This window comes from Cryptomeria japonica, chromosome 9 (assembly GCF_030272615.1).
Source record: "Cryptomeria japonica chromosome 9, Sugi_1.0, whole genome shotgun sequence".
NCBI lineage: Eukaryota > Viridiplantae > Streptophyta > Pinopsida > Cupressales > Cupressaceae > Cryptomeria > Cryptomeria japonica.
The window spans coordinates 649,264,504-649,284,784 of NC_081413.1; positions in this window are offsets into that span (position 1 = coordinate 649,264,504).

Consider the following 20,281-nt stretch of genomic DNA (forward strand, 5'->3'; position numbering starts at 1 on the left):
CAATAAATGAATGATAATATTGTATTGTCTAGGATTGTTATTGGCATTTCCGAAGAGTTTAAAGTAAACATGATCATCAATGGTCTACGCTGATAGTTGACCAAGTGTTAGCGGCAACATGGAAAAATGGTTAAAGAGACCAATGAACACCAACTTCGAGTTGCGAATGAGAAATTATCATCAAGTTGGCAAAAATCATCAAGTGACCGATATGTTTCTTTACGCAAGGTTTTAACATTGATATCTTCTTCATCGGTGAGTTGGCTAACTTTATTAAGTTACCAAGCGTTTTGCATCGAACTCACTTATGCATGAAAGATATCGGCAAGTTGACCAAAGGGTAAACAAGCCAATATCGATAGCCAACTAACTGTTTTCAGTTATGTTTTGGATTGCTATCGGCAGCTTGGTTAAGTTGGCTAACATGCCGATCCTTCTACAGCTGGGAAATCGCTCCACCAAACTCATTTGAACGTCCATTTGGCAAAAGAAACCTACCGCGTGGCCAGAAAAGAAGGTGAAAACTGGTTTTATAACTACCTTCACCGTTTGTTTTACCGATATATACACCTGCTATCGTGCTCTCTAGACTCCACTCGCAAGTTGAAGACCACTCGCAGAGGTTGGATAAGAAGTGTTTAAACGCCTTATTTCTGCATGGCTCCTTTCACGCGGGTGTAGAGGTATTCATTTCAAAGTGAATGGAATTGCAGACATAGCGCCAGGCTCTGCAAACATGGCATAGGTTGTAAACATCCACCAAACCATCGCTGGGAGGAAGATGTATATCAGATATCGCAATTCCAAATGCTCTGGTCAACCTGCATGCTATCGTTTCCCTTAACTCTACTCGCACTTTCAAATTTTAAAGATGAAGTATTGCTTTTCGTGGTGCATTCTGCAAGTTATCGATGAAAGATCAGGGAGTGTATGTTGCGCGTGACTATTTACATGTTATTTACTCCAAAACAACTGCGATAATAGTTCATGCAGAATTCCCGCGCTGTAGAGTTTCCTGTATGTTTTGCATAATGAATATAGTTGCAATGGTGCCCACCGGAATGTAGGAAGATCTCGGTGTGAATGCCTAGGATCTTTAGAAGATAGCACTTCATCTCCACGAGAAAGAACAAGGGTTTGTGTGGGCAATCTACAGGTAGCAAAGTGCAGTGACCCAGAGACACATCGATAGGCACCATGTGAGAGACAGAATATAGTTTGGAATAGCTCGATAAAGTTGCAAAGACAGTGATAAGAGGCTTAGACCAAAAAGAAAACAAAACCAAGACACAGTGGTAGTGCAGTCCAAGCTATTGGACAATTGACTCACAATACTGAAGACATTGACAACATGGATGATTGATAGAAATCATCAATGAGCGGAGAATCTATCAGGCATGGTCACAGCTATCACAACAACCCCAATAGATCTAATGCGCAGTCCAATAAACAGTGAGGAGATAATGGTCCGAGTCTTTGTCATAATCAGCCCCAAAGCACCAAAAGAAAAGTCATTTTTTCCATTCAAAGAAGTGACAGAGAGGTCAATCACAAACCTCAGTTTGAAGAAGGTAACATTGTGTCATTGATTGTCAAGATAATCATGAGCAGCCATTCAAGGAGGAACAAATGGATCATCCATGATAAAGACAGTGGGTAGATCTTACTTATGGGCGAGACATAGTCACTTAATCAAGTCAGTCACAAATCTTCAAAGTCTCAAAGTTCCAGTAACATTGACATAGAGGACTTTAATACAAAGGGTTTGCGAAAATACCATCATGAAGTACAAGGCTCAGGGGTACGAGTACGCTCCGATGATCACCACCATGATTCCAGAGGTTCATGATACCAAGATTGGGCACATAAATTTGCAGGAGATCAAAACGTTCTTCATGGAAGGTGACAGATCAAAATTGTCTTGCAGAGTGGCGGGAAGTGGCTTGATTGAAGCAGCATGTTTTCCCATATCAATTCAATGTGCAGATTTGGTACTAGAATGCTCAAAAAGATATAATCCCGATGCGAGAGAGATAAGAGCTGCAGATGGATCCTTAATGGCCAAACTAGACGGAATTTCAATAGCTATTATTCTTCGTTTGCCATATAAGGAAAAGTTCACTCACATCGATAAGAAAAAAGCTTATAAATACTTCAGCGACAATAGAAGCAAATGCCTTAACAATCTGGCTAAAGAATGGATGGTTGCACCACGGGGAGGACAGTCTCAGCTTCCAAAAACACTCCATCGTTCTCTTTTCATCAAAGAGATTTGTTACTTGATTTTGTTACTCCATAGAGTGACAGGAAGTCTTGACTCCACTGAGTTTGAAATGTGGATGTATCTCTTCATAACAGTCATCTCTGCCGGTAAACAATTCATTGACTGGGGCCATCTCATCAGCAACTGCATACATGACCAGTTAGTGCACTTCAAAACAAGTCAACGTTTCCATATGATCTCTTACTTGATATATGCTATTGCTAATTTGAGGTCATGGCCAGGGTTGAGTACTAATGGTGTCCTGAATCAAGAAACTCAAGTTTACCATTATTACAAGCAATTGCAACTAGAAGAAAGCTTTGTGTATTTCAGGCGGGTGAATGATGCTTTCACAATGTGGGCAGTAAGGTTATTACAAGGAGACATTGCCACCAGAATATCAAAGGAAGCTGCTAAATTGATAAAGAAATATGGAAGTTTCTTCATCCAGTTTCCGAGATTTACCTATCTTCGAGTAGGAGGATTTGAAGGTTATCCACACAAGCTACCCAGATATGTTGATGATAAGCTCATTTTAGTTGAGCTTTGTTGGCAATTGGTTTCAGTTCAAAAGAAATGCAGAGATAGAAAGAATAGAGGGGTAGCCTTTCCCATTTGTCTCGGGCACTATAGATGTGAGTCAAGTTCAAGAGCAGATGAGACAGAAAAAGCTTTATCCAAGGTCAACTTGTACCCATATCAGATGAGGTTTCCTTTTGATAGTAAGGATTATGTCAAGAGCAGCTTAAAGTTAGGCCCTGGCTATTTTCATTTTCCTAATCTCGAAGACTTTTGGGAGGATTGCGAAGACGAATTCGAGGTTAGAAAAAGAGATTGGACCAGGTTAACTTTGAAGCAAATGAAATATTTCAAGATGGATTGGACCATAGAAGGCATTGAAGATGATGGATCTGATTTGATTGATCCTATCTATTTTGAGCAAGTCCAGTCCCAGCCACTTCCCAGTTTGAATTGGGCAGGTCCAGAAATGAGAGATGTTAGAGAAAGAACAAGTTTTGTAATCAAGAATTCTGAAGCCTGGATTAAGAAGAAGATTACTCAAATGACTGCTACCAGACCAACAAGAGAAACTCCAAGAAAGAAAGGAAGTCAGCTTGAGAGCTCTACGTCGCTGCATTCTTCCTATACTCCAGCTAGGGATACTCCTTCTTACCAGAATACTCATGGAAGTGATGGAGATGAAGACCCTCCAAGGAGGAACAATCTTCAAAACACATGTGGTGATGAACCCCGACAAAAGAGGAAGAAATCCAGAGAAAAAGACATAGAAAAAAATTCTATTGCAAGTCAAGTAAAGGATCAAGTTCCAGTGGAAATTCTAGATGACACAAGATTTGATGATGGAATGCATTCCATATCTCCCTCAGTTCCTATTGAATCCCTACGACAAGAAGCACAACAAAATACTTTAGTCATGGATTCATCATTTCCAAGCAATCCAAGCGATCAATTTGAAGAAATCAGAGAGGTGACTACAACACTAGTAGCAAGACAGGAAAACATCCAAGAGTCCACAGAAAATTCTTCATTCCCATGGTTAGAACAAAGTCTATTGAAGAAGAGGAGGGTAGAAAAGCTAGTGGTACCTGAATTTAGTAGCATATCTGATCTTTTTGAAAGAGCTGAAAAACCGAAGAAACTCAAAGTATCCTCAAGAATAAAGACTGATCCAAATTCAAGGAATATGTGCTTAGAGATTGCTCAACCCATATCTGAGAAGGATACAAATGAGGCCACCTCCGCGGACTTTGTTGTGACAAAGATTGTTATGGGACCTTCTTCTCATGAGTCTGATATTCAGAACTTCAATGTGATGGCAGCCCGAATGGTGGAGAGAAGTGAAAAGGATAAGCAATCCAAGGATCAATTGAAACAACAAGTGCACACTTTGTCTTCTTACTTGAGATCCGTAGTTGATACCTCCACTATGCCACTAAGTGTAGATCGCCAGCCAATTATATTTACACCAGAAGGAGTAATTGAAAAGAATGTTATGGATAATCTTCAAAAGTACCAAGCCTATGGAAAGGTAACTGAAGGATGGGTAGAAAAGGTCAAAACTCTCGCATGCGAATTCCTAGTCCAAGCAAAATCTATCCATGACGAGGCCTTAATAAAGAAAAATACTATTGAGAAAGACTTGAGGAATGTCAAGAAAGAGGAGGCAGCCTGGAAAGAAATTGTGAATGATTTTAAACAAATGATAGAAATTGGAATGGACACCCTTGCAACCGAGAAAATTTTGCCTAGTAATGAAAAAGATTATCCAGAGATATGGATAGAAAGCATTAACTGGAAACTAGTGATCATAGATCAAGTTTCATCAGAGTTAGAAAAGCTCATGCTTTCATGTGATCAAGTGTGTACCAAACTCCAAGGACAACTCACTACTCTTCTCCCAGATGTGACATTGATGGAAGATTTGCAGGTGTTACAGAATAGCTTCCAGAACATGGTAGATCAGCAGCTTTTTAACAAGACAAACTTCAGTGAAAATACCATCGAAAGGTTGATTGATATTTACTCTTCCTTGAGAATTTCTATGCCTCAGACACTTAGCATGGTGACAGAACTAAGTGGCATTTATAGAAACTTGAAGACATGGAAAATGAGGATAGCTAACATCCTAATTCCCAAAGGAAAATCCGTCACTTCAGCCATCAGACTTTTCAGAATCTTCAAAGACAAAGGACCTGGACAACATAATGTGCCTACAGAAGTGACAACCTCATCGGCAGCGCAAGGAGTTAGCTTAGAATAAGTGCAGAGTTGCATTTTGTATAGCCCTTATTTTTGTTGTGTTACTCGCATCATGTTTTCGTCTTTCTTGTAAATAACTCTCATGATCGAGTTTCCTTTTCTCTCATCTCTATTTCTGTATTGTAATAAAGGATAATCTTAGCTCTTTTCATATGAGGTAGTTATCCTAAGTTCTCATTTTGGGTAGTTATTCTAAGTAGTTATTTCTCCCAAAATTGAAGTAGTTATTTCAAGTAGTTGAGGAAGTTATAAAGTAGTTATAAAGGTGGTTAGGGTAGTTACCTCAGGTGGTTACCACTTCACCTATATATACCTCATTATTATTCAATGTAAAGGGGATTCCACTTTTTCACAAGCTTTGTATAAGAGACTTGGATAGTATTATTCAAGCAATTAAGCAATAGAGATCAATTTGGATGTGTGTTCAACTTATTCTCATGGGTTATTATCAATGTTCTTATGTTTGATTGATGATTACCTAATGCTTTCCCTTTAACATTGAATGTGAAGAAGTTTATTTCAAGTTGTGGTATCTCAAACTTGATTATATGGAATTTATTTTAATCTAGATTCATACCTTATATGGCATTCAATCTTTCTTTATTGTTCGTTCTTTAAATTTTTGAAAAATCCAAATACCCCCATTATACGAGGGAGCTGCCCCTCTCAAACGCAGAGAAGAATTACCATTCTTTTGTTTTTTTTGTGATTCTTCAACTGTTGTGAACGCTTTGTTGCTAATTACAGGGCAAAACAGAGTTTTTCAAGAAATTTTCTTAAAGCAACAAATCTGTTTACCAACAGATCTACGAATCTTTTAATTTTGTTGTAAGCATTGTTTGTATCGTGGACTATAATCCAACATGTGGCATATGTAATTCTTCAGATTGTAGTAAGAATTGTTCATATTGTTTACCGATTGTTCTTTCTACTATTTCTAGTATTCTTTTACCGGTTACCAGTATATTTTGCATGGTGTGTGTGTTAAGCTGCAAGTATGGGATGTCCTTCATTGGATCTCCCTACCTTGACTGCATCAAATGACATCAAAGTTGGTTTGTGAACCTGTTGTTGGAGGAATACCCGATTATGCATTGGTTGGTTGGAAAGGAAGTTGAGGCAACTTGTTAAATTGTTCAGATCATCGAACATGAGGCAGAGCAAGGTTTGCAAGTAGACCATCGATCCTAGAGCTTGAGTTTTAGACAGTTAGTGCGTGAAGACTTGAATAGATCGTTGATTGAGGCAGGCTGCAGGATGGACCAATAGATCGTCGAGGAAAGGCAACCAAAAGTTGTAGTCAAATCGCCAAACCCCCTGAGGCAGTTCCAAGTACCTACTCACAGATAGCCGAACCAGATCAAGTGATGGGACTCACTTTTCAATTAACCCCGAGAGTCTGATGTAGAAGTGGTGTAGTTCTTACCGGTTGAGGAAGTTTTTAGTGGAATTGCTTGAGATCATGGCATTTCTTCTTGTTTGAGTCTTTAGCATTGTGGTTTTGGGTTTATTCCCTTGTGTTTGTCGTGTTCAAGTTTCATGGCATTTTGATTTAATCCCGGTGAGTTATCGATTTCAGTATTGGTGCGGTTGATATGTTCTTACCGGTTAGTCTTACAGTGTGTTGAGCGAAGTTGGATCGGGTTGCAGTTGATTCCTGTGACTTGCGGATCATTGATTTATGTTTCTTGTGTCTTTTTCGATGTTCTTGGAGAATCACGTGATTTTTTGTGCACTGGAAGTTATTATTAATGGTTTGAGCTGACTTGTTATTGTTTGCACGTTTCATTATGAACCGGTTGGTCTTCGGGCCGACTTGATCAAGTTATTATTATTTGCGGATGGTATAAAGAGGAGTTTTGCGAATCATTTTGAGGGACAGAAGACATAAGATAGAGGACAAAAGTTCAAGATCAAGCAAAGATGTAGATCCGGTGAGATTCCGGTCTGGTAGGACTGGGACCGGAAGGGCTGAGGTTTGGATTAGGGTAGAATTGTCAGATTGTTTCCGGAGGCCAATTTGATATGTGGATGATCCATGGATCTTTTTATTGCATTGTAAGCATCATTTGTATCCTGGACTGCGATCCAACATATGGCATATGTAATTCTTTAGACTGTAATAAGAATTGTTCATATAGTTTACCGGTTATGTATTTTGTGTTGTTATCGGTTGTTCTTTCTGCTATTTCTGGCATTGTTTTACCGATTACTGGTATAGTTTGCATGGTATTTGTGTTAGGCTGCAAGGATGGGATTTCCTTCATTGGATCTCCCTACCTTGACTGCATCACAAGTCTATTCAAATACATACATGTCTCTAAAATATGAAAATCTACTCAGGTGTAGATATGAAAAAAAATCCATCTAGAAACATGATGTGAAATGCATTATGATTAAATTAGTATTCAATTTTACTAGACTAAGACTAAAATTGAGTTACAAATTTCATTGATGGAACCTGACTACAATGAGCAAAAATATTGAATATTGTAGTCCTTTAAGGTTCAAGGAAACAACTTTTCTTTAAGATGCCCTCATCATATGAAAATTCAATGTATACCATTATGAGATTGACTGTTAATGCTTAGATATCCTATTTTGTTATATATTTCAAAAAGGATATCCAAAAATCCTATATAGATTAAAAAAATATATATTTATCTCAAACGATAAATATTTGCAATCTAGATGATTATATGTAATAGTATCATTACTTTATCCTTGATTATTTTTTAGATTGCATAATTCTTGAACTAGTGTATCCAAGGTGCTAGTGGAAACAAGAGCATCATTAAGGAGAATGAGAAATGGTAGAGAGGGTAAATTTGTGTTTTCTCATCTCACAATAGCCACTAGAATGGATGAGATTTAGCCATATTTGAAAATTGAATGGTTGTATCTATTGATGCATGATGTAATAAATGGTCTTTTTATGGAGGTGTAGAAACCTATAAGTTGTAAATAAATATATGGGAATAAGTGAAGGTTAAGAGAATGGCCAACCTTTACAAAAAAAAAAAATGTGTCATTTTTTATATCTAAATATGTTAAGTCATTGGCTCAAAATAAACACCAAAGTAAATAAGAAACAACACATATTCAAAATTCAATATTACACTTATTTCAAAAATACATTATTGATTCCCTCTTTCTTATTCTTATATCCTCAATCTTTATAATTTAAAAATATTTTAAATTTCCGTCCTAATCATTTATCCTTTACTTCCAACCATCTATCATTATTTGTACCTATCCTAATGGACATCTTGATAATAAATGATTTAAAAAAGATACAAAATTTTGATAGAAACTAAATAATATAGTTTAAAAAAATAATCCAGTTCAATCACATTTGTAATTAAGAAATAATAAAAATTGTAGATTAATTAGTGAGAATGATTGTATTTTTCTTATCATTCCTTATGATGTCAGAGCCTTGCAATCCAAGACTTGATCCCTAGTGGGCTCATTTAGTACCACTCAACTTCACCAGTAGACCAAAGACCCATTGACATCCTAAATATATTTGACGAAACAAATATCTGTTAATCCTTGACTCAACATAAACTCGTGCTCTCATATTGAACTTCTCATAATATAATATCCTCCAAATTCAAATATAAATTCTTCAGTCTACCGTAGTTTGTTGACTGAGAAAACACTTTGATCCAATCCTTGTCCCCCTGGCCTGTTCAAATTCGGAGAGAACTTTCTTACTTGCGTGGACAAGAGTGTATTGCTGATAAATTGGTTACAGTAAGAATATATTCATATAGAAGATTCTATATATTGTACATGGGTTGGTGAAATTAGATTGGAGACAGCAAAGTTTTGAACAATGCAGAGAGTAGAATTATAAGAATCAGTTAGCTGTCGTCAATGAATGAGTGGTCAAATGTTTGAGCATGCTGTGAAAGAGGCCGCCATTAAATTATCAATGCAGTTCAATATACCCATTCCTTGCCATCATTCATGACATCAATAAGTATCGAAAACTCACGATTCATTTTTTATAATATATTAGAATGTACATAATGTATTGGTTTCATACATTTTGATATCAATAAGTATTTGATGCATATATTGTATTGATTTGTAAGATATGAGTGTATCTTGTAAATTTTCAACAACACATTCTAGATCATAATTAAATTATATTAAACGGTGTATCTTCTTTTAAAAAGATAGCTAGTGGTGCATGGTAGGAGGATGTATGGAAGATGTATCATTAGCCTTAGTAAATATCATAATAGTATGTTCATGTGAAAATTATTCATGTTGAAAATGTTCATCCTTAATTTTGTGTGTATCATGTACCTCAACATCATTTCGGTGATTTACACTAGATTTGTGTATATTTGTAATCAATCTATTGGACCTTTTAGTGTTATTAACTCCTTCATCTTTAACTATCTCGTTGTCAATGAGATCTTGTAACTTGTTTTTAATATCTATGCATGATTATGTATAATGACCCTCAACTTCATGAAAATTACAAGATTGGTGGTCATTGAATGTTCTAGGAAGTGGTTTATCAGGAGCTAATGAGCAAATGCAAGGGATAGTGACCAAGTTAGTTGACTCAACAAGACTTGAAGAACATTATCCATGTATTATTGAAGCATGGTAAACTTTTTAGAAGCATTTATATTGAATGAAGTAAATGAACAAGTAATATAAACTCGATTCATGTTTTCCTTGATTTCATCACTCTTCAAAAATTTATTTGGATTTTGAAACTTTGAGGTTTAGAAAGATCAAGCTGACGAATTTCATTATTTGATGTCAAAATATTATTTAAGATTATATTCAATAACATATATATGTGTCTAAAATGTAGTAAGCTACTTAGATGCACATTATTTTTTATGAACAAAAGTAATCCATAAAAAAAACATGATATGCAATTCATCATGATTAAATTAATATTGATTTTACTAGACTAAGACTAAAATTGAGTTACATAATCATTATAGAGCCTAACTATAATGATAAAATATTGAATATCATAGTTCTTTAAGGTTTGTGGAAGTAGTTGTGCTTTAAGATGTCCTCATATGAAAATTTAATGTATGCCAATGTGAGATTGATTGTTAATGTAATAGTCAATGTGATATTGAATATCAATTGACTATTACACTTATTTAAAAAATATATTATTGATTCTCTCTTTTTATTTTTATATCCACAATCAATATAATTTCAAAATATTTTAAATTTCCCTCCTAATCATTTTTCTTTAATTTCTTACCATGTATCATTATTGGTTCCCAATCCTCATAGACATCTTGATAATAAATGATAAAAAAAAATGCAAAATTTCAATAGAAATTAAATATATATAATTTTTTTTAAATAATCTAGGTTAATCATATTTGTAATTAAGAAATAATAAAAATTATAAATTAATTAACGAAGATGATAATATATTTCTTGAATGTTAAATATAACTAAATTAAATCATATTAAAAAATAAACAATTAATCTGAAAACTATTTACTTTACAAATTTATAATCTAATTCTATCAATTAATACAATTTATATTATTAAAATACATATAAAAAGTTGTCATGTAACTGATTAAATACAACTAGTAAAAGTGATGATATTTTTTTAATTGCATTATTTGCCAAAAATATAATAAATAAAAGATAAGACTGAAATGATACCCTTAAAAATAAGGAACAATTCATTGAAGATAGTAAACTGATTCTTAAATTGCGGTCTTTGCACCTTTAAACTTTTCTTTACTGTGACGAACTCAACTTCACCAACTCTGTCCAGTTTCCCTTAAAAAATCAGTTATAAAATTATATTATATTAATTCTTTAGATTCTCTTTCTAGAAGGGCATATTGGGACCTCAATCACTCTCTCCTTTCTCTAAACTTCAACTTATAAAACATAACCATGAATTTTAGAGATATAATTGACATTTCAAAACAGTCAATTATTCAATTGATTGAGCATAGTTGGTAAGAGTGATGGCACGTTCTTTGATTCAGATTAGAATCTTTGTAAATATGATATAAGAGACCAGGTCAACATCGTAGACCAGGTCAACATCATGTCTGAGATGATTTTGGTAGAATAGATACTTTCCACCATAACACTTTAATTAACTTTGACAAAATGAATTGATGGTACGATCTTTGATTTAGTCGTCCAATAAGATTTAAATCTTTGTAGATATGATATAAGAGACCAGATTAACCTAGTGTCTGTATCTCTGATAATTTTAGTAAAATAGATACCTTCCAGGATAACATCTTAAATAACTTTGACAAAATGATTGCTGCTCACATAAATTAATACTCTCCCAAACAATAACAAAATAAAATCATGAATAATATAAAATCCTCCCATCCGGAGAAAATTAAAATCCTAAATTACTCCAGTCTACTATTGTTTGTTGACTAAGCAAACGCTTTGATTAAATACTTCTTCTTCCGACCTGTTCAAACTCAGAGGAATTTATTTGCTGATAAATTGTTTACTCTTCTAGAAAAGATGGAGTCGTGATTTTTTTGCATTGAACATGTGTTGAAATTGGATTGGAGACAGCAAATCAGTTAGCTGTCGTCAATGAATGAGTAGTCAAATGATTTCAGTATTCTGTGAAAGAGCCGGCCATTAAATTATTAATACGGTAGCATTCTTTTAATTGGATCTTAAACTTTTCAATGTTAAGATTGTTCTATAAACAGATTTAATATTGTTAAGATTAGACTGTAAACATAGATTGTGTTATTTAATAAATATTTGTAAATTTTTAAATGATTGTGTATTATCTTTAAATTCAATTTGGTCAAAAAATATATCTAATAGAGATAAGATTTGATGGCTTATTTTCATTGATCTTAAAAAAAATGAGAGTGACTATCAAAGTTTGATCATGATTCTAATTCTCTTATAATTGGACATTAATCAGCTACCTAATTTGTTTTTCAAGGAGATTCATTATACATGATGTATTTAGTAGTATTGATGTTGGCTTATTTTCGTATAGAAGTTGAAAAATGACTTTCTCCCAGCCTTAAACAATGTCCATACATTTGAAGAGATTGGACTTTCCTACTATATACATCATTTTCCACCTTGTTTTAGATCTACAAACTTGCGAAATTGACTAGAGTCAATTCTACACACACATATATGAGTACTAAACTTTAAATTCAATTTTCTCAACTTTGACCCACATTTCCTTCATTTATTTGTTACAACTTGAATTAAAGTATAAATTATTTAAATTGCAAGTGTGGGTGACGTATTTAAAGATAAACCCTAATTCATTTGAATCATGTAATAAACATGCAAAATAATCGAACGCAAAAATATGTATTGTATTTTGGGATCATTTTGCATAGTTATTTCTTATTTTCAATCCGTGTGCACTATCTTTGAACAAACACACCTAAGGTATTGACCATGGGAGAATAAATCAAGTTATCTAAAAAATCCCCAAACAATGTTTATAGACACAAAGTTCTAATCCATGCATCAAGTTCACTTCTATGGGTGTATAATTCCTATAAGCATGATCCACGGGAGCTTCACTATCTAGGCAATATTATATCATCTACATTCATATTGGGGGGCTTAATATCCCAAAAATGAGGGTACAATATATTGCCTATATCAGTGAAAATAAGGGGCTTTTTAATTTGGGCTATGAAAAAAAACAATATCTGGTGAAAATAGGGGGCTTTTCACTCAGGCTGTGTATTAGGAGGGGATGACAAAAAAAGAGTTTAGGGCAATATTTTATGAAAATAGGGGGATTCTTTAGTATACCATGAATGCACGTGCTATAACTCAAGTTCACTAAGTGAAGCCCCCGTGACATGACCTTGAATCTAGGAATCAATAGAAAAATCTATCATTTTAGCTCATTATCTATGAGTACAATAACAAATTAGTTTGTGACATCTAGAATAGCTCATTATCATTTTATTAAGCTATACCATCAATTATAAAATTTATTGTATATGTTATTGTAGTTTGAGCTCTAGATCCAAGGATATTATTATTGTTTACTTAATTTTCCTAGGATATTTATGTGAGTTGTTATTTTTTTTAATTTTATGGTAAATTTTACATTCCTACATGACCCATAGTTTATCCTTCTTTCATTAAATTTTTATGCATAAGACAAATCCAAGGTAACTAATGATTTTATTAATAATTTTTAAAATACACAAGATAACATATCTCTCTTTTGGAGTTGGCATGCAAATCACCTTTATATAAGGATATCATGTGACTAGATTTAGAAAATATTTCATTTTTTTTTTCACTATTTTACAAGTAGTGACTTGTTTGATAAAATCTATTGGGACTTAATTTTATGATGATGCAAAAAAATGCTTGAGTCCCAACCCTCTTGTGTATTAGGCCTTATTTTTTAATCAATTATGATTATTTAAGAAATATTTGAAGGGGTGTTCCTTGGTCAAATTTTCCTTAACATTGTTCCTCAACATCTCCCATGTTTCTTTTAGATGTTGAAAATTGTAAAAATATAAGTTTGGGAAGGTTTTGGTTAAATTTTACTCATTTTTTGAGGAGTTGCAAAGTTTCAATGCACTAAAAAACTTCTTTCATTGGCCAACCTCCTATCTTGACCACTAATATTGCATGGAAATTTTGTTAGCCCTATTAGTTGTTGGATATTAGAGTTGTTGGAATGTGTTGTTGTCATTGATGTCAACATATTCCTGTGTTGAGAATTAGTTGTTTCATAGAGTTGATTTGAGTGATCTATTGTAGATGCAGTGATGCGGATTAATGGGTTTTGAGATACTTATCTTTAGTTGCTTCAGTATGAGTTTCGGTGTTTCAAAAAGTTATTTGATCGAGTTATGTGATCCGGTGTGATGGTTGGTTTTTCTGTTGGTTCTATATTGCAGAATTGTGATTCCTGGACTATATTGCTCCAGAATGATCATATCTTGAGTTGTAGATTTTAGAGTGTTTGGGGCATTCACGTGTATGCTCAGATCGGGTGGTTCATGACTTGGAACTTTGCAAGCATATCTTTCAGTTTGTCAGTTAGTGTTCTTGAGCTTCGGTTATGTAATAATGATGATTCTTGTTATCCGAGGTTTTGTGGTTATTGTGGTGGAATTCACATTGCTTGTCGATGTTCTATGATCGTGTTCTATGTGTTTTAGTGGTCCGCATTGATTGTGGTGTGTGTTATTGAATATTTTATTGGTTCGGTGGTATCCTTCATGTTATGCGACATATTCGGTTGTCTAGCATGTTGCAAATGATCTTGGTGAATTATTTGGTGTTGTTGCATGTTCGAGGATTTGATTTGGGTCCATGTTATGTCCTCCTCGACATTGTATTGGTTTGATTATGGATTTATGTATCGTATGATGTAATTTTATAATTAGGTCTTATGTGTTGAGTCGACCTTAAGGTTAAGGTTCATGAATTGTATAAATAAGTGTTGCAATCATGTAAGTTGTGTATCTCCGGTTGGATCTATGATTTGTGAGAATATTGTATGTGTGAATGAGAAAATTTATTTTTCGGTAGTGGAGAAGAGCAAAGAAGTGTCTTTGTGTAGACAGCGTGCTTAACCAGAATTGTGATCAGGCATTTGGAGATGTTATTCTTTCAATTCATGTAATCTAGATTGTTGTCTGATCTTTGTAAGACAATGATCCTTCTTAGGGTTGTTTCCCTTTGTTGTATTTAAGCAGTGAGCTCTAGGCAATGTGCCTAAATGCATGTGCATTCCCCATTGTAACATTTACACATACTACTACATAGTATCATCTTATTGTGGGTAGGTTCCCACCATGGTTTTTCCCTTGACCGGGTTTTCCACGTCAAAAATCAATGTGTTATGTGTGGTGTTGATGTGGTATTTATCTTTGTTATTGTTGTTCCTGATCAGATCTAAATTTGATCTTAATCTGTTTGAGTTTGGTGAAAACTGATTCACCCCCCCCTTAGTTTTCCTTCATTATTGTTGCCCTGCTACCAACAATTGGTATCAGAGCTAGATCCTCTGGAAGGAGCTTGACCAATTGGGGAGATCCAGGATGCCCGTTGTTGTTTTCAAGAAGAGTCTGAGATTTGATGGAACTAATTACTCTATATGGAAGAACCAGATGGAAGTTCACTTGAATTATCTTGGAGAAGATTATTGGAAGATTACAAATAATGCATACATTGTTCCTGCGAATTGTCCTGTTACTATAGCTGTGATCAAGGATGGATGTTGAACATAACTTAAGAGCTAAAGAAGAATTTTTGAGTGCCCTAATTGATGCAAATATGACTAACGTGATGGGATTGCATACTACTTATGATATTTGGGAGAAGCTAGAAACCCTGTATGAAGGAGATAAACATGTGAAAGTTGTTAAATTGCAGAGCTTGAAAGGAAAGTATGAGTTGCTGAGAATGGGAGAAGATGAGAATATTTCATCCTTTATTTCTAAAATGAATGATCTTGTGCTAAACATCAGGTGTGTCAGTGGATTCCTTGAAGAAGATGAGATTGTGGCTAAAGTGTTAAGATATTTGCCTCGTGCTTATAAACATAAAGTTGCTTCTATTGATGAGATCCAGACTGTGACAAGAGATATGCTGGTTGGTAAGCTTGCTTCTTCGAACTTGGTGAGTCACAGGGTAGGACTGAGACTACATTTAAAGCTACTGTATTCAGGAAGTAGAAGTATGATCCGAAAGAAATTTCAACTTAGGTTTCCAAATATGAAAGGGAAATGAGAGAGATGAAAGAATAGGAAAAAGAATTGGAAGAGCTTGAAGCACTTATTGTTAGAAGATTACCTAAGGGAGATGGTAAGTATGAAGGGAAGTGTTGGCATTATAACAGACAGGAAGAAGGTTGGCATTCCAATTACAATGAGAGATTGTTGGCATTTCAATAAGGATATTGAGAAGGTTGTTGATGACTATGGATATAACTGATTAAGGATGATTACTGTCTTAATATTATTATTTTGTCATTGATGTCAAGAAATTGATTTTATAATTCAGTATGATGTTGCCATATCTTAAGAAGTATGATTTGATGAGTATAAAGATATCGGTAAAAGACACAGAAGGAATATGATGAATGAGGGGATAAGTTATTCAATGGGCAACTATTACCGAGTCAGACAATGATGAGATCATGATGTTTAGATTGTTTTGATATCCTACATATGATATTGTTTGAAAGGTTAATACTATACTATGTTACCGAGTAAAGAACCTAGTCGGTAAACCCTAAGGTTATCGCTATCGGTTAATGAAGGCAAAATGTCTACCGAGTGAAGTTTAGTATTTACTGAGTTACAACCGAGCTATAACAGAATGCATTAAATGTTTACATGTGATATTTAATGAAGGAAGCTGATGAGCTAGACCGAATTAAATGATTGGTAAGTCGTGTATGAAGATTGTTAAAGAATCTAAGGTAAAAAAAGATCGGTAGGAAGATCTACAGCTCAGATTGAACCGCAATACCCTAACACAAGTTCCAAGGTGAATATGCAAGTTCCAAGGCGGGGTAAAATGTTTTCAGATCGAAGGATACATTGAACCTGGACAAGATTGAAGATCTGATGGCTATGATTGATCATGGAAAATGTGATCAAGGAGATTAAGCGGTTAGAAGATTGTTTATAAATAGGAAACTGTTGATAAACAATGCATGCAGGCAAGTGTATGCACAGGGATGCTACATAGTGATTGCCGAGCACAGAAGCTTGAAGACTTGTTAGAATAACAGAGTATAGATGCCCAGTAGATAGACAAGATTAGTTCTATGTCTAAATTGTATTGAACAAATAGGAATCTGCTTTAGCATTTTTAGATGTGAAGTTGCACACATATTTTTATTATTGTTATTTTGAGAAGTAGCAGAAAATCTCTTAACAGAGTGGACTTAACAGTCTTATATGTAAATCCTCTAGCAAGGTGACTTTCTTATTGAGTGTTTGAAATTCTTTGACAAGGTCACTTCTAACAAGGTGAAGATCCTAACAGATCTGAGGGAAATCCCTTAACCGGGTCACATCTAGCAATGTGTTTGTAATCTTTAACAAGATTTGCTTTTAACCGCGCATACTCTAGAAGAGTATATTTCTTAGTGGGTCCGAAATCCCACAGTGGTTTTTCCCTATTTGGGTTTCCACGTTAAATCTGGTGTTATGAGGTTTATATTGTTCATATTCTTTTAAGTTTGCATGTTTGACAGTTTTGGTTATATGACTGATATATGTTACCGAGGTTGAATCTGATGTTTTTATGGATGATTAAGTTTGTATGATTCACCCCCCCCCACTCTCATCTTGTTGGCTATTGGATCTGTACTTACATTAAGTATCAGAACTATCAATTGGTATCAGAGCTTTGGACTCCGAAAGGAAAGTTTAAAGGAACTTGAGTTAAAGATCCAAAGATGTATAAGAGGGATGCACCGAAGCTAAATAAGTCAAGTTTCTCTACATTGCAGAAAAGGATGAAGTTGCATCTATCTGGAATTGGAGAATATGTTGTCTATTATCTGGAGAATGATTTCATCACACCGAGCACCTATCCATTAACTATGGAAGAGATAAAGGCGAAGCAAGAACATATTCAAGCAATGATTGAAATAACATTTGCATTGACCGACTCAAAGTTTAATGATCTAGAAGGCTGCAATGATGCAAAGGTAATGTGGACTAAGCTCATATCTGTATATGGAGTAGATGAACATGTTCAAAGAGAAAAAGTGGATATTCTAAGAGGACAACTTGAATCTATGAGGATGAATGAAGGTGAGAACATAACCCAGTATAGTCCAAGACTAAAGGAGATTGTAAATCAAATCAAAGGAGCAGGAGGAACTATTGAAGAAAAGGATGTAACAAGTAAGTTGTTAAGAACCCTTCTACCTTCCTATGCAATCTGAGTCTCTGCAATCAATGAATTGAGGTTTGTACCCAATATGCCAGTTTCTTTGGATGCTACTATTGGTAAGCTAGATGCATTTGAGTTAAGTAACTTTGATAACAGTGGGTCATCGGTAAATAAAGTTGAATCTGCATTCAGTTCTTTTCATATTGATGAAACTAATGATTACAATGATAGAAAATATAAGCACTTTGAAGGGAATCACAGTAGAGCAAGTGAAAGATTTCGCAAAAACATGGAGGAGGTACACAAATTGTATGAGGAAATCAGAAAGCAAGAAGAGTTTGAAGCACTATTAGCCAGAAGGCTACCGAGAGGAAAAGGTAAGTATAAAGGAAAGCTACCTTTAAAATGTTTCAATTGTGATAAGATAGGACATATGGCTTCTAATTGTCCTAACAAAGAATCTAGTGAAAAGAGAGATTACCAAGATGACAGACAGAAAGATAATCATTACAGAGGACACCGAGACTTCAGGAGAAGAGATAAAAGGACATGCCTAATAGCTGATGAGGAATATAATGATGATAAATTAGATGAAACTGATATAGAGGACGTTGTTTATGTGGCTATTAAAGATGGATCAGATGAAGAAAGGTATGAAGAAAAAGATTTAATATCTCATATAAATACTAATGATTCTTGGATCATAGATAGTGGTTGCTCACATCACATGACAGGTGATAAACACAAGTTTATTAAATTAGATGATTATGATGGAGGCTATGTAAGATTTGGTAATGATGCACCATGTTCGGTAAGAGGTAAAGGATCCATAACACTTCTTGACAATGCTAAATGTAATGATGTGTATTGGGTTGAAGGTTTGAAATACAATTTGTTGAGTGTAGCATAGCTAAACAACACAGGTTACCGAATAAAATTTGAAAAAGGAATTGTCAAAGTTCATGACAAGCATGGAAAGTTAGCTGCTACTAGGACACAAACAAGAGGTAATGCATTTCATCTTGACTCAACTCAGAATAAATGTCTATATGCAAGGATAGATGATACCTGGTTATGGCATAAAAGGTTTTGTCATGTTAATTTTGATAATCTGATCAAAATAAGTAAGAAGCACCGAGTAAGAGGTCTACCGAGTCTTGAAAAACTTGAGAATGCTATGTGCCGAGGATGCTAGATGGGTAAGATGACAAGATCAAGCTTTACAAGTAAGTCCACTTCTAAGGGAATTTTAGATCTTGTGCATACTGATCTTTGTGGTCTTATGAAAGTCCAGATTTATCATGGTGATAAATATTTCATAATATTTGTGGATGATTACTCAAGGATGATGTCAATTATGTTTTTAAAAGAAAAATCAGAAGCTTTTCAAAGGTTTAAATGGTACAAGGCTAGAGTTGAAAATGAAACAGGAAGACAACTGAAATGTCTCAGATCAGATAGAGGAGGAGAGTTTACATCTGATGAGTTCAACTTATTTTGCAATGATCATGGTATAAAAAGATAAGTCTCTGCACCAAGAACTCCACAACAGAATTGGATAGCTGAGAGAAGGAACAGATCTATTGTGGATTGTGCCAGAACCTTGATGATTGAAAAGAAAGTTCCACAAACATTTTGGAGAGAAGCAATAAGCACAACTGTTTACACCTTGAACCGAGTTCAATTGAAGAAAGGTACTTTGAAGACACCTTATGAAATCTAGTATGACAAGAAACCTAATGTAAGTTATTTTAAAATCTTTGGGAGTAGATGCTATGTTCATAAAGATGATAGAAATGGCAAGTTTGATCAGAAAAGTGAAGAAGGAATGTTTCTAGGTTATTCTTCTAGAAGCAAAGCATTTAAATGTCTGATCAAATCATCTAACAAAATAATAGAAAGTGCAAATGTAAAAATTGATGAATTTGCAGAAAGAAATGATGAAGGAAACTCCAAAGAACCAGAAGATTATGAAGGATTTGTCTATGTGCAACCAAGAAGTCCTATTGAGATAACTGTTGAAGAAAATACCCAGTTACCGAGTGATGAAGAAGATCATACATAGCCTACCGAGCCTGTATTAGCCAAGTATGTCAGAAGACATCATGCACCAAGTCAGATTATAGGAGATAAGGATGATCCAGTGATGACAAGGAACAAACTGAGATAGAACACATGTTTGATATCTGAATTTGAACCAAGAATAGTGAAAGAGGCATTTAACAGTGAAGATTGGATAAATGCTATGACAGAAGAGATTGATCAAATCAAGAAGAATGACACATGGACAATGGTCCCAAGACCGAAGGACAAAAATGTAATTGGTACAAAGTGGATCTTCAGAAACAAGCTAAATGAAAA